This window comes from Elephas maximus, chromosome 1, assembly GCF_024166365.1.
Source record: "Elephas maximus indicus isolate mEleMax1 chromosome 1, mEleMax1 primary haplotype, whole genome shotgun sequence".
NCBI lineage: Eukaryota > Metazoa > Chordata > Mammalia > Proboscidea > Elephantidae > Elephas > Elephas maximus.
The window spans coordinates 105916365-105938858 of NC_064819.1; the positions used below are offsets into that span (position 1 = coordinate 105916365).

Genomic DNA, 22494 nt, shown 5'->3' on the forward strand with positions numbered 1-22494 from the left:
GGAACTGGGCCAGAGTCAGGAGCATTGCTCTGCTGAGCTGGCCACACCCTGAATTGGGAAAGTAAGAAGGCCCCACTAATATCCAAGCAGGAAGGAAGACCCCTTGCCATTCACTCATTCTTTTGTTTAACGGGTTGGCTTTGAGTGCCGATCACCTGCCCTGAGCTACACTAGGTATTGAGGGGCACCCCAAGATGGGGTGGCACAGCTCCCTCTGGAAAGAGCTGGAGAACCTTTGGCAAACCAAGACTCACATGTGAGAGATAAATTTTGACCCAAGCCCCCACTGCCATCCCCAGGCCCTTCAAAGGGGGAGACACCCTAACTCTTGACTCCATCTGCCCCAAAGGAGGGTGGCAGAAATATCCAAGACCTCCAGGTCTAGCATGCACATTTCAGCTGCCCTGCACTCCCACTCCTGCCATCCCAGGGAGACGCCGGCGAGAGCTGGGGAGTCACTCACCCACAACAAACAGTTAAAAGGAAGAAAGCGGGTCTGGCGATATCAATGCACTTTGATAACAATAAACTCTGCTTTTAATTTATGCTAATGTATAGGGCTGTGGTGACAGTAAGGACTAAATTACAGAGTGGCTTTCGAGCTGGTAATTATCCCTCCATTTTTCGCTGCTCTGGAAGATGGACACACAATTATGCTCTCTTGCTGTATATTAATACAGATTCTTGACATCTTCAGCAGACCTGGAGCTGTCATCGAGCTTTTTGTCTCCTTTAATTGAAAATTAATGGTTACTGGGTTGCCACGGAAACAGAGGCCACGGACGCCAATGGCGCTCACAGCTCACCGAGGGACTGGCGGCGTCAGGAGTCCGGAATGACCTTGAAAGTTAAAAGAAAAAAAAAAAAACTTAAAAAAGAAGCGGAGAGGAGGGGAAATGAGGACAGGAGGGTGGGAGGGTGGATGTCAGAGCTGAAGAGGGAAGAGAGAGGAGGGAGAGAGAAAGAAGGGAAGGAGAGGAGAGAAAGGAGAGGAAAAGAGGAACAAAATTTAAAAGAAGAGAGAAAATTGCAGGAGGCAGGGAGCATGGATGCTCAAGAGGAGGAAATTAAATCAATAAGTTTTACCTCTCACCTCTCTCTTTTTAAAAGACCCATTGAAAAGCCAGGAGCTTGGTCTCTTCAGCACCCAAATCCATGATTTTACAAATCTGTAGACATAAGAAAGAGTATCAGCAAGAGCCCTGTCAGGCCCCTTGGTGCCCTGAGAGGTGACAGGCAGAGCAAGGAGCAGGAGTGAGCTGTGCTGTGTGGACACTTCCTAAGGGCAAAGTGCCAGAAATGGGGGCCAGAGCAGGGGCCACCTTACGAGGAGCCAGGAGCTGCCACAGCATTGCTGCAACAGTAATGAGCAGGTGAAAGGCTCTGTCGGCTGGGTCTACAGCTTGAAGATGCAACAAAAGAACTCAGATGAGTCCAAGATGGGAGGTATCGAGCAAGCAGGAGGGTGCTGGCAGGGGAAGGCAACGTTTGCCAGGAAGATAACAGATAAAGGGAGGCAGTTCTACACCACCAGGACAGCCATAGGCTTTGGGCTCGGGAACATTTCCTCCTAGGAGAAATTGGCAGGCCCAGCGTAGGAGCGCTGGGGACCCCTGAGTGCTCTATCAGGGATGGTGAGTCCCCCTTAGAGCAGCCCATCATGCTGGTTCCTTTGCCCAGAACACAAGCTCCAGAAATGCAATTTGACAATTACTGGGTGCTTACGGAGAGCCAGGTGCCAAGCTAAACTTTGGGGTCACAAAGATGACTAAGATACAAACACTGTCCTAGGAAGACTTGCAATCAGAGGTGGGGGCAGATACATAAAATTATTACAAAGTTAGCCATCTTCTCAAAGGTTTCTCTACAAAGATGTTCATCACAGTGTTGTTTATAATAGCAAAAGTCTACAAGCAATCTAGATGACCAACAACTAAGGACTGATAAAATAATAAAAAACCCAGTGCCATGTATGCCTTCACAATGGATGGATCCTGATAGGAGGCAAGAAAAACGTGGATGGAATAGAACTCAAATTCTTAGAAAGTCCAGGCTTACTGGACTGGCTGAGACCAGAGGACTCCTTAAGACTATCAGCCTGAGATGCTCCATAAACCTTGAACCGAAATTATCCCCTGAGGTTACCTTTTAGCTAAATAACAGATTGGCTCATAAAATAAGGAATATTACCAGTGAGTACTGCACACTTTTAAAAATAATCTGTGTGAGACCAAATGGTCAACAATTATCCTAAACCAAAGATAAAAGGGTAAGCGGACAGGGAAACCAGATTACTGGAAATGATACATCCAGAAGGGAAATAATGAGAATGTTGACACTTTGTGGAAAATGTAACCAATGCCACTGAACAATTTTTGCAATAATTGTTAAACGGGAACCTAATTTGTTGTGTAAACTTTCACTGAAAACACAATAAAATATTGTTTAAAATAATAATAATAATATACCTATGATACACCAAAAAGATAGGGCATTATACAGATATTTTAAATTATGTTGGAGAAGAATATCTAATGACCTGGGGAAAAGTTCTTGAAATTTCGGTTGATGACAAAATCAATTTACAAAACAGTAATGTATTCATGATTCCATGATCCTATTTCTAAATTTTTAAAGATACGTGTGCATTGTGTTAAGCTGTAATAAAAAGTTACATAGTTGCATGTGTAAATAGGTGTGAGTGTGTGAATATGTATGTGAGTGTATGAATGTTTGCGAATAAGTGTGTGAATGAGCATGACTTTGTGTGTGTCTATGAGCGTGTGCTTAAAAAAATAGACAATATAGTAAAATCTTACCATAGTTATCTCTGGTTGGTTGATTATGGCTGATCTGTATTTCCTTTTTTGTACTTTTCTGTATTTTCCAGATTTTCTATAATAAATATGTATAGCTTTTTTAAACAGAAAAAAAGAAAGTTGGTTTAAAATTAGTTTCTCTAGCAGCCAGTGCCCTTAGAGATAAAACTCTCAGTGAGGATCTCCCCCATACTTCTGCAGAGACTGGGTCCCCTTGCCTAGGAGCTCTCCCCCAGAAATCAGACTCATCAATGACCAGTGCTCCATGGGGTGGGGGGTTGAGGACCCCCATGAGGAGCTGTAGGGTGGGCCAGGGTTAGCAGGCCTTGAGTGTGCCTCAGCTCTGGAGAGTTTCCTCCAGGCACTCCCTTCCTGGGCTCCCAGTGAACCCTTGGGGAAGTATCACTACCTTCGCCTCATATTCTAACTTGAGTGTGAACCACGAGCGCCTCAAGGGCTAGGAAAGAGCTTCATTCATTGGGACCCTGGTATCTCATTGGGCCTCAATAACTACTTGCCAAGTTCAAAATTAACAGTGGGTATTTTTTTTTTTAATTTATTGAGTAATTACTCATTGCTACAACTCTGAGAGGGACATTATTATCCTACTTCACAGACAAGGCAACTGAGGGCCCCAAAAAGCAAACCAAAAACCAAACCAGTTGCCGTAGAGTTGAATCCAACTTACGGTGATCCCATGTTTTACAGAGTAGAATTGAGCTCCATAGGGTTTTCTTGGCTGTAATCTCTACAGAAGTAGGTCTTCAGGCCTTTCTTCTGCAGTGCTGCTGGGTGGGTTTGAATCACCAACTTTTTGGTTAGCAGCCACGAGCAAACTCTTTGCACCACCCCAGGACCTCAACTGAGGCCCAGAGAGGCTACACAATGTGCCCCAAGTCACACAGCTCGTTGGTGGCAGAGTGGGAACCCAACCCCAGGGACAGTCTGCCTCCAAGTTTTACCCTCTGTATCTCTCTCCATTACTCTTGTCCCTTGCCAGGGCCAGAGAACTCAAGTGCAACTGGAAGCCACTTAGAATCACTAGAATTTCTGGTATAATTCCCATTCTGAGAGGTCACCACGGTAAACGGCATCTTTTCATGGCCTTTGCGCCCTTGACCTGCCCTTGCCAGGGCGGGGAGAGGATAGTTATGTTACCCCTAGTTAGAGCAGGAACTTTGAAGAAAGAGTAGCTGCGAGTGGGCCTCCCAGGAAATGCATCCTTTCCACCTCTGACTAGACACATCCTTTAATCCCTGTCCCATTTGGGCCACCTGGACAGGGGGGAGCTCTGCCCCTCACCCCCAGTTCACTCCTCCACCTCTGCCAAATCAGATTCCACACTCACTTCTTCCAGGAAGGTTTCAGAAGATGAACTTGGAGTGGCCACTATTATCCCTCCACTCTGTCCCTGATAATAAAGCCACACTTATTGTGCCCTATGTGACAGTCCCTACTCCAAGCCCTTTTTCTGTGTTCACTCCACTAATCATCTTAACAGCCTTATGAGAATGTGCTACTATTTTACCCACTGAGGAACAGAGAGATTAACCAACTTGCCCAAGGCCACACAGCAAATAGTGACAGAGCCGGAATTCAAACCTAGGTGGTCTGTGACCAGAAGCCACGTTCTGAACCACCATACCACACTCCAGTGACAGTACAACGGTTTGAGGTTTTACTCAAATTTTGTCGCACTGGACGACTAGTCCATTTGGCTGGGCTTCTGTGACATTTCAATGATGAGGCAGGTCGAAGTGGTAGCCATCCCAGAACAGGATCTTGCATTCGTAGACAGGTGGAAACAGGCTCATCTCCTTTCCCGAGGGTGTATTGTGGCTGTCACCTTGGCCTGGGAGCCTTTCAGGGTAAAGTCAGTTCTGTCCTCACTGGTCTTGCCACCAACACTGAGGACAGGTTCCACATACAGGGAAGGGACATGTGCCCCAAACACAGGGACTGCTGGCTGCCTGACTGGCCAACAGACTGACTGGCTGAGTAGGGACAGTTATAGGTGAAGGGTCCCAGATGAGGGACCTCTGTGGACCTGCCCCAACCCTGGCTGAGCCCTGAGAACCTGAGGAGGCCTGGCTTCCTCTTCTCCCCACCCTCTTCCTCTCCCCTGCCTGCCTTTCTCCACCTCTCCTTGTCCTTTCCCCCACCTCCCTGCCTTGACCCTGCCTACTTCCCTCCCTGCCCACTTTCCCAGAGAGAGAACAAACAAGAAGACAAACTCAGCAGCGGCAGTGGCAGCAGCGGGTTGTGGCAGTGAGAGGGGCAGGCGAACTTGCCTTCATTTCCCTGGCTTCCCTGATCCCAACCTTAATCCCAGCTCAGCATCCTGTCAGCTGGGTTGTTCTCAAGCTGACATTGCTGCAGGCGCCTTTTCGGCATCCTTTCCTCAGATCTGTCTCCTCCAGGGACTTCTAAAGAGGAGGCTGAAGTTTCTCTGTTACAGCCGGCTTCACTCGCTGCCCTCAAGCAAAGCCTGTGCTCCCAGGAGGCCCCAGGGGGAGGGAGCTTCAGGGGGCAGTGCCACCCCTGAAGTTTCAGAGGAAGAGGGGAGGACAGAGGTGGCTGAACCCAGGAGATTTCCAGAGTGAGGGTCAGGCCTGGGGCAGGGGCTCAGCCGGTGCTGTGGGTCTCCTCAAAGCAAAGAAGGCCTTGCTCAGGTATGTGGGCCTGTGAGACAGAGGGGAGACTGAGGCTGAAGCCCAGGGAGTCCAGGCTGGCACTAACTCTGGCTATGGAGGAGGCAAGGATATCAAAGCTCAAGGTGGGTTTAGAGAAAGGCCTGCACAGAGTGTGTGTGAGAGAAAACGATTCTGTGCACACTCATCAGTCAATCAAGTCTACAAGAATTTCCTGGGCACCTACTAGGTGCTGGCTGCTGGGAGAAGGGACGAGGTGTGAGTTTGGCATGAGGTGATCTGGATGCCAAACCCAGCTCGACCACATGATCACTGTGTGGCCTTGGGCTAGTCACTTGACTTCTCTGAGCCCTATCTTTCTCATCTCTAAGAAGAAGGGTAGTCATTAAAGTGTCCTTGCAGATGAACATGAAGTTTAGAGACAATGTGCGCAGAGGGCCCCACACCTGGGGTTTAGGATAGTCCAGAGCTTTGCCTGAGTTTTCATGAATGGGGACTCTGCGTGCAGCGGAGTCACATGAGAGCAAGTGTATATGCAGGTGAGTGTCTGGGGACGGCCCCTTGAAACTGCCATGAATCACTATGTTTGAAATTAGGGTCACCTGATGCCTCAACAAACATCCTGATGGGGGCTCTGCCAGCCCTGTCCCTCTCCACACTCCCACCCACCAGCTAGCAACACATCTGTCCATCTGCCCACCACTTGCTAAGGTAACAGGGATGCAGGAGGTGCCTGAAAACCCAGGAAGGGGTACTCCTTGAGTCTCCTTACATGGCCCCTCTCTTCTAGGATGCCCTCAGAGCCACAAGTGCTCCAGGGACTAAACTGGAAGGTAGGAAAAGAGATCCCAGGAGCACGGCTTCCTGTCCTGGGCATTTGCCTTCAGGCAGAGAACTCTGAGACCAAGGTGCAAGCTGGGTGGGCTTTATGAGGGTGGGAGGCAGTAATTGTTCAGTGATTGCATTCTCACGTTCCATGCAGGAGACCCAGGTTCCATCCCAGCCAATGCATTTCATGTCCAAGCACCACCCATCTGTCAGTGGAGGCTTGTGTGTTGCTATGATGCTGAACAGGTTTCGGCAGAGCTTCCAGACTAAGATGAACTAGGAAGAAAGGCCTGGCAATCTACTTCTGAAAATCAGCCAATGAAAACCCCATGGATCGCAATGGTTTGATCTCATTCTACATGAATTAGGGGCCAACTTGATGGCAGCTAAAACAACATGGAGTGAGGTTGTCTTCCCAAAGGCAGAGGGGCTGGGTGAGTGCGGAGAGGTTGTCTCCCCATCCAACTTTCCATTCTATCGGGTGGGAAAGAATAAAAAAATTCCTAGAATTAAATGGGAATGAAAATACACTACACCAAAACCTTTGGGACACAGCAAAGACAGTACTCAGAGGTCAATTTATAGCAATGCATGAACACATGAAAATAGAAGAAAGGGCCAAAACTGAAACGTTAATTATACAACTTGAACAAATAGAAAGAGAACAGCAAAAGAAGTCCACAGCCACCAGAAGAGTGGAAATAACAAAGATTAGAGCTGAAATAAATGAAATAAAGAACGAAAAACAATAGAAAGAATCAACGAGACCAAAAATTGGTTCTTTGAAAAGGCCAACGAAATCAACAAACCATTGGCCAAAATGACAAAAGAAAAAGAAGAGAGGAGGCAAATAACGCAAATAAAGAATGAGATGGGGACATTAAAACAGACCAAACTGGAAAAAAAAAAAAGAAAGTATCATAATTGCATACTCTAAAAAACTATGCTCCAACAAATTTGAGAATCTAGAGGAAATGGACAAATTTCTAGAAACACACTACCTACCTAAACTAACACAAGTTGAGATAGAAAATCTGAACAGACACATAACAAGAGAAGAGATTGAATAAGTAATCTAAAAAAACCCAAAAACTACCAACACCAACAACAACAAAAAAGCCTTGGCCTGAACAGCTTCACTGAAGAATTCTACCAAACATTCAGAGAAGAGCTCATACCAGTGCTACTCAAACTATTTCGGAGCATAGAAAGGAAGGAATATACCCGAATTCATTCTATGAAGCCAGCATAACCCTGACAACAAAGCCAGGTAAAAACACACAAAAAAGAAAATTACAGACAACGTCTTTCATGAATATAGATGTAAAAATTCTCAACGAAATTCTAGCCAATAGAATTTGGCTTCATATCAAAAAAATAATACACCACAACCATATGGGATTCATACCAAGTGTGCAAGGTTGGTTCAACGTTAGAAAATCAATGTAATCCATCACATAAATAGAACAAAAGAATCACACGATCATCTCAATTGACGCAGAAAAGACATTTGACGAAGTCCAACACCCATTCCTGATAAAAACTCTCAATAAAATAGGAATAGAAGGGAAATTCCTCACCATAATAAAAGGCATCTGGTGGTGAAGTGGTTAAGAGCTCAGCTGCTAACCACAAGTCAGCAGTTTTAATTCACCAACCGCTCCTTGGAAACCCTATGGGGCAGTTCTACTCTGCCCTATAGGGTTGCCATGAGTTGGAATCAACTTAATGGCAATGGGTTTGGTTTTGATTTATACAAAACCAACATCTGACATCATTCCTAATGGAGAGAGGCATAAGCATACCCCCTGAGAACGGGAAGAAGACAAGGATGTCCTTTATCACCACTCCTATTTGACATTGTGCTGGAAGTCCTAGCTAGAGCAATAAGGCAAGAAAAAGAAATAAAGGGCATCCAAATTGGAAAGGAAGAAGTAAAACTACTCCTATTCACAGATGAAATGATCCTATACGTAGAGAACCCCAAAGACTCCACAAGAAAACTGTTGGAACTGATAGAAAGATTCAGCAGAGTAGCAGAATACAAGATCAACAAACAAAAATTAATTGGGTTCCTGTACAGCAACAAAGTGAACTTCGAAAAGGAAATCAGGAAAACAATACCATTTATAACAGCCCCTAAAAAGATAAAACATTTAGGAATAAATCTAACCTAACCAGGGATGTAAAAGACCTATGCAAAGAAAACTACAAAACACTATTGCAAAAATTCAAGAGACCTACATGAATGGAAAAATATACATGCTCATGGATAGGAAGACTCAACATTGTGAAAATGTCAATCCTACCCAAAGCAATCTACAGATAGAGTGCAATCCCAATCCAAATACCAACAGCATTCTTTAACAAGATGGAAAAACTAATGACCAACTTTATACGGAAAGAGGCCCCAGATAAGCAAAGCATTATTGAAGAAAAAGAACAAAGTAGGAGGCCTCACACTACCTGATCATAGAACCTACTCTACAGCCATGGTAGTCAAAACAGCCTGGTACTGGTACAACAGACACATAGACCAATGGAATAGAATCGAGAACCCAGATGTAAATCCATCCACCTGTGTTCAGTTGATCTTTGACAAAGGATCAAAGTCCATTAAATGAGGAAAAGACAATCTTTTTAAAAAATAGTGGGGGCAAAACTGGATGACCATCTGTAAAAAAATAAAACAGGACACACCATACAGAAACACTGACTCAAAATGGATCAAAAGCCTAAATATAAAACCGAAAATGATAAAGATCATGGAAGAAAAAATAGAGACAACACTAAAAAATCCAATAGGGGCCCTAATACATGCATAAATACAATACAACCATAACTAACAATTTATAAACACCAGAAGATGAACCAGGTAATTGAGAGCTCCTAAAAATTAAACAATTATGCTCATCAAAAGAGTGAAAAGAGAACCTATGGACTGGGAAAAAAAAATTTTTGACTACAAAATATTTGATAAAGGTCTAATTTCTAAAATCTATAGAATACTTCAACACCTTAATGACAAAATGACAAATCACCCAATTAAAAAATGGATAAAGGATATGAACAGACACTTTACCAAAGCAGGCATTCAGGTGGCTAACAGGCTCATGAAGAAAATGCTCATGATCATTAGCCATTAGAGAAATACAAATCAAAACTACAGCGATACACCAGCTCATCCCAACATTACTGGCACTGATCAAAAAAACAGAAAATAACAAATGTTGGAGAGCTTGTAGGGAGACTGGAACTCTTATGCACTGCTGGTGAGAGTGTAAAATGGTACAATCACTATGGAAAAGTATGTGGTGCCTCCTTAAAAAGCTAGAAATAGAAATATCATACAATCTAGGAATATATCCTAGAGAAATAAGAGCCATCACATGAACAGACATATGCACACTTATGTTCATTGCAGCATTATTCACAATAGCAAAAAGATGGAAACAACTTGTGTCCATCAACAGATGAATGGATAAACAAATTATGGTACATACACACGATGGAATACTACACAGTGGTAAAGAACAATGATGAATCTGGGAAACATCTCACAACCTGGATGAACCTGGAGGGCATTATGCTGAGTAAAATAAGTCAATCACAAAAGGACAAATATTGTATAAGATCACTGTTATAAAAACACAAGAAAAGGTTTACACACATAAAAAAAATAATCCTTGATGGTTACAAGGAAGAGGAAGGGTGGGGAAGGGAAATCACTAACTAGATAGACAAGTGTTAACTTTGGTGATGAGAAAGGCAACACACAACATAGAAGTCAGCACAACTTGACAAACACAAGTGCATAGAAGCTTCCTGGACACATCCAAACACCTTGAGGGAGTGAGTTACTGGGGCTAAGGGCTGGGAACATGGTCTCTCGGGACATCTAGTCAACATAGTTCATTAAAAAAAAAAAAAAAGGTCTACATCCTACTTTGGTGGGTAGTGTCTGGGGTCTTAAAGGCTTGTGAGTGGCCATCTAAGATACACCTATCTGTCCTAGCATGTTTGGAGCAAAGAAGAATGAAGAAAGCCAAAGACGCAAGGAAAATATCAGTCTGAAGAATTGACAGGCCACATGAAACGCAGTCTCCACTGGCCTGAGCCCAGTAGAGCTAGATGGTGCCCGACTATCACCAACCACTCTGACAAGGATCACAATAGAGGGCCCCAGGGAGAGCGGGAGAAAATGTAGACCAAAATTCAAATTCACAAAAAAAGACCAAACTTACTGGTCTGATGGTGACTAGAGCAATCTCCCAAACTACGGCCCCCAGACACCTTGCTAACTCAGAACTGAAGCCTCTCTCAAAGTCCACCTTTCAGACAAAGATTAGACAGCCTATAAAATAAACAATAACACATGTGGGGAACATGCTTCTTAGGTCAATCAAGTATTCAAAGCCAAATGGGCAACTCCTGCCCACAAGCAAAGTTGAGAAGGCAGGAAACGGACAGGAAAATTACATGAGTGAACAGTGAAAACCCAAGGCGGAAAGGAAAAGAGGGAGAGTGCCAACACATTGTGGGGATTGCCAACAATGTCACAAAACAATTTGTGTATAAAATTTTTGAATGAAAAACTAGTTTGTGCTGTAAACTTTTACCTAAAACACAATAAAATTAAAAAAGAAATAGAATGTTGACTGTGTTTTAGGTTCCAGACACGGGTGTGAATGTTGGAAGGTCAAAGCAGCCAGGCTAGTAGTGGTTGGCACCTAACAGATGTGGGGAAAATGCTAATTTCCATCCTTCCTTCCCACCTGCCTTCTCTCCCTCTTTCCTTCCTTTCTCACTTCCTTCTCCCTCCCTCTCTTCCTCCCTACCTTCTTCCCAACCAAGTCAATTTTATCACCCTTCTGACCAATTCATGCCCTTTCTAAGGGAAGTTGAACTCCCTCCTGATGTAGCCATGATGCTTTGTCTCATCTTTCAGGGGAGGGTGTCCATAGGGTCCCTTTAGGGCACTGTTGTCCCCAAGTCCTAGGGGACCTCCAGTCTCAGGATTCCCAGGAACTCCTTAAACCTGCTGAATCAGCACCCAGAGGTGGGGCCTAGGGATCAGCGTTCAACAAGCACGCCTTGTGACACTGACACCCACTGAATGTGAAGACCACCTCCTTGGTGCTTCTTCTCTTTTGCATTGGGTCTGCATTGTGCAAGTTTATGCTTGTCAGACAGTGTTGAAAGTCCCTCTCTTGGGATTGTGGCCATTTCTCCAATCAGCCAGGAGATCCCTGAGGGCGCTTCCTGTAAGAAGCCCTTGAGGTCACGGGGCAGGTGTCTGTACCTGCAGCTGTCATCCTACCACACCTGTACACACACCTTCCCCACAGCCTGCTGGAGTTGAGGGCTCTCCTGCCCATCTTCCACAGTGGACTCTACATTCCTCAAAGATCAGCACCTCTGGGTTCCCCCAGCAGGTGGCCTGGGACATCATAGGGGCTCTGTGTCAATGAAGGCATTGACTCCCTGCCCTGGCATTCAGACAGGCAGGCTCAGGTGGGGGTAGGTGCTTTGGACAAGAGGAGACTCAGTTGCCTTCAAACCTCCCAAGAACCTCCCTGCACCAGAGGCTGATGAGCAGGGCAACTTTCTACTGCTTCTTTCCCTGGTGCTGGTACATCACCCAAAGGGGAGCTTCCTTGGTGTTTGGAGAAGGACTGAGAGGGACAGCATTTCTCAGATCTCTGACAGTTCACATTCCCCCACATCCCAACCCCCAACAGCTCCCACCTGCCTTGCTATTGTTAGCTGCCATTGAGTTGGCCAGACTCATGGTATGGTGGCCCCATGCACAACAGAACTAAATGCTGCTTGGTCCTGCATCATGGCCATGAGTGACCAATCGAGACCACTGTGAGCCATAGGATTTTTTTGGAAGTAGATCACCAGGCCTTTCTTCCTAGTCTTAGTCTGGAAGAACCACTGAAACCTGTTCAGCATCATAGCAACACACAGCCTCCACTGACAGAAGGGTGGTGGCTGGGAATTGAACCCAGTTCTCCCGCATGGAAGAAAAGAACTCTACTGCTGAACCACTCTACCACCACACTGCCCTCTGTCTCAGCAGGAGTTAAGTTGACCAGGACTCTACAAGTGAGGCAGTGGGGTGTGGTCTGGAGTCAGAAGGCCTGGGTGTGAGATCCTGGCTCTTCACTGACCAGCTGAGCAGACCAAGGCAAGTCCCTTCACCTCTCTGATCCTCAGTTTCCTAACCTGGGAAGCAGCAATGAAAAGCTGTGAGGCCCAAGAAACCACGGATATAAAAGTGCTAACTGAACACAAAGTAAGGATCTTTTCGTTCTTATTTTCTAAAATTAATCCTGTTGTGCTCCCCAGCAGGTGCAGGCTACCTAGGAAGCCCCTTGTCCAACAGCCTGCTCTCAGGGAGTCCTTGCCTCAAGCTGTCTGGCTCTTAAAACAAGCCCATCTGTTTGGGGGTTAGAGGCAGCTGGGAGGGGCCGCCAACCATCCCCGCTCCTCCCAAATGGGTGGAGTGGGAGAACCCCTTTCTAAAGCAGCCTGGAGCAATCTTGTCCGCCCTGGGGGTGTCAGGGAGGCAGGGAGAGGAGGTGCCAAGGGAGGACGACTCTGGGAGCCAGATCCTGAAACTCCCATGGGCGTGAGACCAGAAACCCAAACCCCGACCCCCCACCCTACCCCCCAAGCCACCATCCGGAAAAAATAAACTATTTCCTGCAACCAGCCCCGAAACAAAGTCTGTGAGTGAGCTGTGACACATGTTACATAAATAGAAGCCGCAGAGGGGAAAAGCCTGTTTTCTCTTTCATTATTTATCACTCTCTAACCATCTCCAGCTGGGTGAGTAAACAGGCGCATTGGCCCATAATGAGGAACAGACTGCTGCCGTGGGGCTGCTGGAGGGACGTGTGTGAGTGCAAGAGGGGTGTGTGTGTGCATCTGTCCGTCTGCCCCGGAGAGGAAAGAGTGGGAGTCTACGAAGGAGGATGACTTGGGAGTTGGGGGCTCTGACTCCAGAGGACAAGGGGGTATCCCAGTAGGGTGGGACAGAGTGGCCCATCTGCCGCCTCCCCCGCTGAGGGCTGGTGGGGATCGGCTGTGCTGGATGGAGGAGTCGTCAGAAGGGGAGAGACTGTGTGGGTGGGAGAGGATGTGAGACGTGCACCGAGAGTCAGGCTTCTAATGTGCCAGGTCCCTGAGCGTGACTTCCACACTGTGGCCTCTGAGTGTGGCCGTGGGGGTGTGTGGGAGTGGGGCAGGGCGACAAGGGTGTGTGCAGGGGTGTGAGCGTCAGACGTGGGGAGCGTGGGGGGCCGTGTGTACCAAGACTGAGACTGAGGGGGAGTGTGTGTGCATGCATGGGTGCAATATAGGGATGTCTTGGGAGTGTTTTTTTTGGGAGTGTGTAAATGTATGTGTGTGATTTTGGTAGTACATACAGGTATGTATGATTATGTGGCTGTGGGAACATGCGTGTGTGTCTGTGTGACTTTGATAATGTATACATGCATGTCATTGTGTGACTATAGGTGCAGAGTATGTACGTGTGACAGTTCATGGCCGTAGGTGTATATGAACATGTTGTGTGAGCTTGGGAGTATGTAGATAAGTGTGGGAAATGATGAGAATGTGCTTGTGTGTGTGTGTGTGTGTGTGAGAGAGAGAGAGAGAGAGATTCTGGTAGTGAATATGGTGTAGGAGTGACTACATGACTATGGAGTGTGTGAATAAGTGTGTGTCTGTGTAACTTGGATAGTATACATGCATGTGTCACTGTGTTACTGTGGGAGTGTGTAAATGTGTGTGTGAGACCAGGGAGCGTGTGAATGTGTGTGCGGATAGGTGTGTGTGTATGATTGTGTGATCTTGGTAGCAAATACAGTGGAGGTTTGTGTGTGTGTGACCTGCACCTCATGGAAATGTGTGACAGTGTGTGTGTGTACTGGCATACGTGTGCTCAGCATGTACAGACCACCATCCATCCTTCACTCTGGCTGCCTCTGTCCACTCCCAGCACCCCTCCCTGACCTTGGGCCACACTGCCTGAGGCCAGGTCAGCCCTGGAGGGGACCATGATGGTCCTGCTGAAGGCTGTCCACAGCCTGCCCCTAGCCCCGGAGTCATTTCAACATCCCCACCCTGGCCAGCAGGACCCAAGAATGCTCATCCGGGACCCAGAGGAGGTCAAGCCTGGAGGGTGGAGGCTGGAGGCAGTGAGGTGAGGGGTCAAACTCCTTGTTTGTAGTCCTGGGCATTCTTGCCCAAAGCCTGATTTCTGTCTGGCTCTGGGCTACTAAGCTGCTATTACCTGTCCCACCTGGGGAATTGTAAGGGAGACAGGCCTATGCCCAGAGATTCTGGAAGCAGAATGGGTTCCTGAGCACTTGTTTTGACCAGTCAATCATTGAATGTCACAGGGCCAGCTAGAGACCAAGCTTCCTTGGCCATGTCCACATCAGCCTCTGCCCCCCTAACCAGGGGCTATCACATTTGTTCAAATAATCACTCAACAGAGTACATGTTCCAAAGGCCCATCCCTTAGAATCCTCCAAGCTTTCCCAAAAAGGCTTTTCTATGAAACCTTAGATGAACCACTTCATCTCTCTGAGCCTCAGTTTCCCCTCTGTGAGGGCACAGCCATGTTTGCTCCACCTACTTCATATGGATGTTGTCAGGATTAAGGGGACAACATCCCCCTTAACAGACATGAACTTGGTTTATAAAGAAATGCCTTATAAAATGCCCCCTACAGCCCAACTCTGAAAGACACATCACAGAGTAGCCCTGTGTGCAAAGACCTGTGGATAGGTATCATTTCCAACATCAGAGAGGTTTGGCATGTCCTTTGCCAGCTTCTCACAGTTGCTTCCCTTAGCTCTATAATGGCTTGTTTAAGGTAGAGGTCTGTAAACTACGGCTCACAGGCCAGATCTGGCCTGCTGCCTATATTTGTATGGCCTGGGACTCAGGAATCATTTTTATAAACATTTGCCATCAACTTGATGATGGGGAGCATTAACTCTGAACTCCAATTAAGTAAAAATGTTATCTCCCCCCAAAATTTATTTTTCTCTTTGTTGTTGTATGTGCCATTGAGTCAATTCTGAATCATAGGGACCCTACATGACAGAGAAGAACTGCTGTATAGGTGTTCCTAGGCTGTAATCTTTACGGGAGAAGATCACCAGGTCTTTTCTCCCACAGATCCACAGGGTGGATTCGAACCACTGACCTTGTATGTATAATTTCATCAATAGAAATTTTGAGGAAGTTTGTTTTCCTTATTATGTATTTGCACAACATCCTCAATTTTGCCTCTTGACCCACAAAGTGTAAAATACTTACTCTCTGTCCCTATATGGGAGCCCTAGTGCTGCAGTGGTTAAGCGTTCTGCTATTACTCAAAAGGGTGGCAGTTTGAATCCACCAGCCACTCCTTGGAAACCCTATGGGCAGTTCTACTCTGTTCTATAGGGTCCCTCCCTATAAGTCAGAATTGGCTTGATGGCAATGGGTTTGGTTTGGTTTGGTGTTTGGTTCCTTTATAGAAAAAGTTTGCCAATCTCTACCTTAACTACTCAACTCTACTGTTGTAGCACAAAACAGCCATAGATGGTACATAAACAAATGGGCGTGACTGTGTTTCAATAAAACTTTATTCACAGAAACAAGTGGTCAGCAGGATTTGGCCATAGTTTGCCTAAACCTGGAGTAGAGTAATATAAGCCCTTGGCCATTTTCATTGGTTTGAAAAGGGGCAAAACAGTAACTAGATGCCGTTGAGTCATCTCTGACTCATAGCAACCCCACGTGTGTCTGAGTAGAGCTGTGCTCCATAGGGTTTTCAGTGGCTGATTTTTCAGAAGTAGATCTCCAGGCCTTTCTTCTGAGGTGACTCTTGGTGGACTCAAACTGCCAACATTTGGGTTAGAAGCTGAATATGATAGCCATCTGCACCACCCAGGGACTCTGAAGAGGTGCAAGTGATCCCCTAATCAGGTCCAAAGAAGCCAATGTTTGCTTGTACAATCCACTGGACTGAATTTGGCAGGATGTGAGCCTCAATTGATGGGATTCCCTACAAGGACTCTGAGAATGAAGCCCACCCAGGGAAAGGCAGAATTAAGCAATATAGAGAACCCAAGTCTGACGGCATCATTTTAAGCCCAAGGATCAAGAATCACCTGCAGGCAGCCATACCCTTTGATTTTTCATTCCCAAGAGCCAATCAATTCCCTTTGTTATTTAAGGCCATTTGAAGTGGTTTTTCTGATGCTTGTACTGATACAAGAGCACAAAAGAAGGGTGTCTAATCCAGCCTAGGACATCAGGGAAGACTTTCAAGAGGAGGCACCATCTGAGCTGGGCCTGAAGTCAGAGTCCATGGTGAAAGCAATGTGGGAGAACGAATATTCCAAGCAGAGGGCACAGCATGTGAGGACCACAGTGTGAAAGAGCACAACACGTGCCTCTCGCCCCAGGTGGCAGATCCGGGAGTGGCCAGGGATGGAAAAGGAGGCTCAGGAGAGGGCCACTTGTGCCTTGTGCACCAGGCTAAGGTGCTTGAATTGGTCCTGTAGGAATGGGTTTTGAGTAGGGCATGACAAGTTTAAGTTGGCACTTTAGATAGAACTTTTTTTTTTAGTACATTCACAATGTTGTACAACTACCACCTCTATCTAGTTTCAAAATACATATTTCCATCATTTCAAATAAAACCCTGTACCCGTTAAGTGGAAGCCCTGTGGTGCAGTGGTTAAGTGCTCAGCTGCTAACCAAAAGGTTGGCAGTTCAAATCTACCAGGGGCTCCACGGGAGAAAGATGTGGCAACCTGCTTCCGCAAAAATTTACAGGCTTGGAAACCCTATGGGACAGTTCCACTCTGTTCTGCAGGGTCACTATGAGTCAGAATCAACTCGACAGCAACAGGTTACCTGTTAAGGAGTTTCTCCCCTTTCCTGTCTTTCCCCAGGCCCTGGCAACCACCAGTCTATGTTCTGTGTCTAGGGATTGACCCATTCTGGATATTTCATATAAATGGAAGTATGTGACTTTTTGTGTCTGTTTTTTTGCTTAATATAAAGCTTTCGAGATTCATTCACATGGTGGCATGCATGCATACTTCATTCCCTTTTATGGCTGAATAATATTCCATTAAATGTTAGATAGAACTTTTTGACCACTGTGGAGAATGGATTGGAGGGAGGTACATGCAGGGAGAGGATCAGGTTGGAAATATACAAGCCAGTTCAGAGGCTTCTAGAATACTCTAGGTGGAAGATGATGAGGGTCTAGACCAAGGCAGTGGGAGCGGGAGGAGGATGGAGGGGACAGAATGATTCTGAGAAATGTTTTGGAAGCCAAACCCACAGGGCTTGGTGACTGATTGGATGTGAACAGGAAGAGACAGAGAAAATCAAGGGGTAATTCCTAGTTTCTAGAGTGACTGGGTGGATCATGGTATCACTAATGAGGAGGAGATAATGCAGAAGTAGAGCAGGTTCTTGGGTAGAGATGATGATTTGGTCTGGGACATGTTGAGCATGCCATAGCTGGAGACTCCCAGACATGGGGGCAGGATCAAGTTCAAGGATATACTTGGAGCCACCATCCCACAGGTGATAGTTAAAACCATGAGAGTAGATGGGATTGTTCAGGAAAGATGTGTAGCTTGAGGAAGTCTTGGGCCAAGGCTGAAGTTTTTGAGAACATGGAACGTTTAAAGGGGGGAAGATGAACCCACAAAGGCCCACGAAAAGAAAAAGTCAAGGAGGAGAACAGGAGAGCAGAGGGTGGTAGCTGGCGCCCTGCCCATATCTCTCGGGCACTCACCTCTACACACAGAGGGCTACTTAGAGCAAACATCTGCTGTCTGAGGGCTTTTTTTCTGGACTGGGAAACACGCTTGGCTCCTCCAAGCAGAAGTGCTATAAAGGTAATGCATCTGGAAGCGGCCCTCAACTAATGGGAGAAGGGGAATTGGTGGATAAATACCCCAGCTTCCTGGCCCTGTGGTATGGATGACTTGAGGTAGGCTCAGCACATCTTCTGGAGTTCCCCAGTGGGGCTGAGCTCCTCTTGCTCACAGTGGTTACTTGCATGATAACGCTGCCATTATCACTGGCTTCCTTTCCCAATACCCCCCGCTCCTACTAGTATTTCCCGGGACCACTTCCCAGATAAACCACTTAAGTCCAATCATTCTCTCAGAGTCTACTTCCGGAAGAACCTAAACTAAGACAAAGGTGTTGTGAAAGCCAAAGAAGTGAAAAATTCTTAACAGGTCCTCTCTGACTAACTTTTGTCTTTTGAGGAATCAGGTCATCCCTGTCCCTGCCCTGCCCCAAGGTACTGACATCCACACTCAGAAAAGAGGCAGGCCAACCTCTCCCCTGGTCTTAAGGTTTTCAGTAGTGGATTTTCCACATGCCAAGGCTGAGCAGACTTCACTATCAAGAACACCTTCATCTGTCTCACCATAGTTCCTTCTGCTTTGATAGGGAGTGTGCATCCAGGAATATCTAGTCATGGCCCCTTGTATAATGCAAATGGCTTGGAAAGATTCCTCGGCCCTAAGCCCAACTTCTCCTGGCACCCCTGGCTCAGTTCTCTCTTCTCCTGACACTCCAGGTGGCTTTAACTTTTTACCGTTTGTCATTTGCCCAACTCTATATGTGTTCACCTCTTTTCCTTTTGTCTGGATCCAGGGACTAGCTATGACTGTTGCCCAGTGGCCCAAAGAGAGAGGCAGGGAGAGTTAGGTGGCCTGGAGACACTCCCCACTTTCAACCAGTGTATGGCTGACCCACCCTGCTCTTCACTTCACCTTTCAAGGCGAGCAACCAAGGGGAATGGCCTTAAACCAGACTTCCTCAGGGAAAAGGGCCTGCAAGAAGCCATATAGTAGAATGGTAAAGTGATACGTCTGGTGTGTAACAAGTCGGAGTTCATGCAATAGTGTGTGAGTTTCAATCTCTCTGAGCTTTGGTCTTGTCATTTGTAAACCAAGGATAATAACGGTATCCACTTGACTTAGGCTGGCCTAGAAGCAGTCCCTGAGACAACCGTTCTGTTGCAAATAGTTGATTCAGGAGGTGGAGCAAACACCAGCAGAGAAGTGGGGAAGAAAGGCAAGGAATGGAAGGAAGGCAATAAAATGTGTATTATCAAGCTAGCTACTAGAGTGGGCTCAATCCTGCCAGGGAAACCCTAGGGGCCCAGGCCTCAGAGTTATCCCACCAGAGGGGTGGGGGTGCTGGGGTATTCATACACCAACTCTCACCAGTCATGGCAGTAATGGAATTCTCCCAGAAAATGTTAATTCCCAGCATGTCTGGCCTCCTGTGAAGGTGGCAAAACAGCTATTTTTTTAAACTTTGCTCTAAAGTATCAAGTCACAATCAAATCAGATCAACATGCATTTACTGTATACCTGTTGGGCAGATGACTCTATGCTGGGTCCAATGGGAAATCCTAACATGACTAAAATGACGGATCCTTAACCTCAGGGAGTTTATTACAGTGGAAACTGTGACAGCCGGACCTTGATGGTACTACCTTGTTTTTCCAAGTCTCACAAGTTTTCCGCCTTTGACAGGGTACTTATTAATTATCGCTCTCTGTTAAGAATCCTACCTAGTTTTAGCTCTGAGTTTTCCTTCTCTGACAGGTTTCCACCTTACACAGTTTCCGGCTTTTGCAGGTTTTACTATATCTAGTTGGAAAGATGAGGAATAAATGGCTAAATAGTTAACTAACAATGCAATTTTTTACAAGTTACTAGGTGTTTGTTAAATAAAAGCTAGCCAACAACACATTGTAACATCAATGACACATGAATGCTGAAGAAGACAGGAAAAAGATGGAAGTGGGCTGGAGTAATCAAGAAATAATAGCTACAATCTATTCAATGCTATCTTAGTTATCTAGTACTGATGTTAACAGATATAGCATAAATAAAAAAAATAGGTGGCTTTAACAAACAAAAATTTACTTTCTCACAGTCTAGGAGGCTAGAAGTCCGATTTCAGGGTGCCAGATCTAGAAGGCTTTCTCTGTCAGCTCTGGAGGAAGGTCCTTGTCTCCTCTGAGCTTCTGCTCCTGGGCTACCTTCATGTGGCTTGGCATGTCCCTTCCCACCCTCCTGCTTCTCAAAAGAGATGGGCTCAAGACACACTCTACATTAATCCTGTTAATTAACATAACAAAGACAATCCACTCCCAAATAGGATTACAACACATATTTTGGAGGGAACACAACTCAATCCATAACAAATGCCTATACTGAGAAGAACCTGCAGGAGCTATGCTATTCCTCACCACCTCTCTACTAGACCCTCATCTTTCTCCCCATTCTGCAGCTAAAGAAACTGAGGTTAAGTCCCTTACTTTAGGATCTCAGACCAGAATGTGAAAGAATTGCGATTTAAATCCAAGAGTCTTTACCACGGAAGAAGCCATGGGGTGGCTCTTGAAGGAAGAAGAGGAAGAACTAAATAAAGGAAAAAGGGATCCTTTCTCTGTGCCACTCCTCGGCCTGTCCTTTCCACAGCCCTATGTACACTCCTTCCCCTTGGTGAACAGCTGGGTGCAAAGCATGCCGGGAGGAGGAGGGCGCCGGGTCTGCTCTCCTGGCCCATCTCTGTGTGTCCCATTCTCACCTTGCGCAGGAAACCCTCAGCTGACAGATCTCATTTGACCCAAAGATGCTATGTTGTAATTGATACAAAATTGTCCACTGCTTGTCAGGTTATTGTTCATTTCCTGATTTTTAATGACTGATTTTCTACCCATCAGCGCGAAGTCGCACGCCGACCACCCCAAGACCAGTTCTGAGTCTCTAAAAGTGACTGTGAGGGGGCCTGCCAGCATCTCCCAGGGCCCAGGCATAAGGCCAGCCTAGCACCAAGAAGGGCAACCCAGTCCCTCACCAGTCCTGAGTGCCCTGTCTTCCACAGGCCCCTGGGACAGCTCACCACACTGCCATGGTCCTCTACTCAGGGCACTATGGTAGACTGATAACCCTTCCCGGGGGTAGGAGCCCCCCCCTTAAAAAGGGGGGGAGTCTAGAGAGTGCCTTGAAGGCTCCTGGCACAGTTCATTAAGATATCAAGCCTTAATGAAACATTTCTTTGTTAAAATCGTCATTTATCTTGGGGAACAGGGGTCTTTGTGGAAAAGGCTGCCCCTCCTTCCATCCCTCCCCCACCTCCACTCAGCACAGACCCTGGGCCTTTTTGAGTCAGAAAGATTGGGAATGGGGTAGGGAGGAACAGCTGGGAGGTGGGGAGGGGAGAAGAAGAGATTCTGGAGTGGAAGAGCCACAAGCAGGAAAGGGGATGACTTGACTGGACAGGAGGCAAAGAAGGAAAGTGAAACAGAAGGCTGGACTTGGGGCTCCCAGAAGTAAGAGCACTGCAGCGTGACCACAATGGCCAAACATCAGTAACAGCTAACTGTCCATCAGCAGGAGGCCGGGCAAAGAAATCTGGGACTCGCTGATGTAGTAGAACGCTCTCCAGCAGTTCTTAAATGACTGACCTGGAGATGCAGGCATCAAACCTGCATTCATCTCAGCAACATGGAGTGAAACATCAACAAAACGTAAAAGCAAGGTGCAGAAGCATATCTTTTACCTAATTTTTAAAATACCCAAGCAAAACTATATGAGCCGCCATGAGTCCCAATCCACTCAGGGCAGCTAACAACAGCAAAGAGTATAAAACTCACTTGGGAAGGCTACCCACCAACTTCAGGAGAGTGGTTACCTCTGGAAAGGGAAGGATGAAGAAAGGGAGGGAAGGATATGCAAAGAGCCTCAACTGTATCTGTAACATATTTTTTAAAATTGTGATCAAATATATGCAACATAAAATTTGCCGCTTCAACCATTTTTAAGTGTACAATACGGTGGTATTAACTATGTTCACAATGTTGTACAACCATTACCACTCTGTTTCCAAAATTTGTCATCAGAAACTGTTTTCAAACAGAAACTCTGTATCTATGAAGCATTAATTTGCCATTTCCCCCCTCGCCCCCCAGCCCATGGCAACCATTAATCTATTTTCTATCTCTATTCATTTGCCTCTTCTAGAGATTTCATATAAGCGGGATCATACAATGTTTGTCTTTGGGATCTGGTTTATTTCACTTAGGGTAATGTTTCCAAGGTTCAGCCATGTTGTAGCACGTGTTA

General features: G+C 46.2%; 1 long non-coding RNA gene across 1 annotated transcript; it reads right to left on the reverse strand.

Moving 5' to 3' along the window:
- Positions 1-535: 535 nt before the first annotated feature.
- LOC126070960 (uncharacterized) lies at positions 536-2884 on the reverse strand. Its single transcript, XR_007516328.1, has 3 exons — positions 2820-2884; positions 1094-1169; positions 536-840 (listed from the first exon to the last, which is right to left on the reverse strand). It is a non-coding gene; the product is annotated as an uncharacterized LOC126070960 (long non-coding RNA).
- Between the last annotated feature and the right edge of the window lie 19610 nt (positions 2885-22494).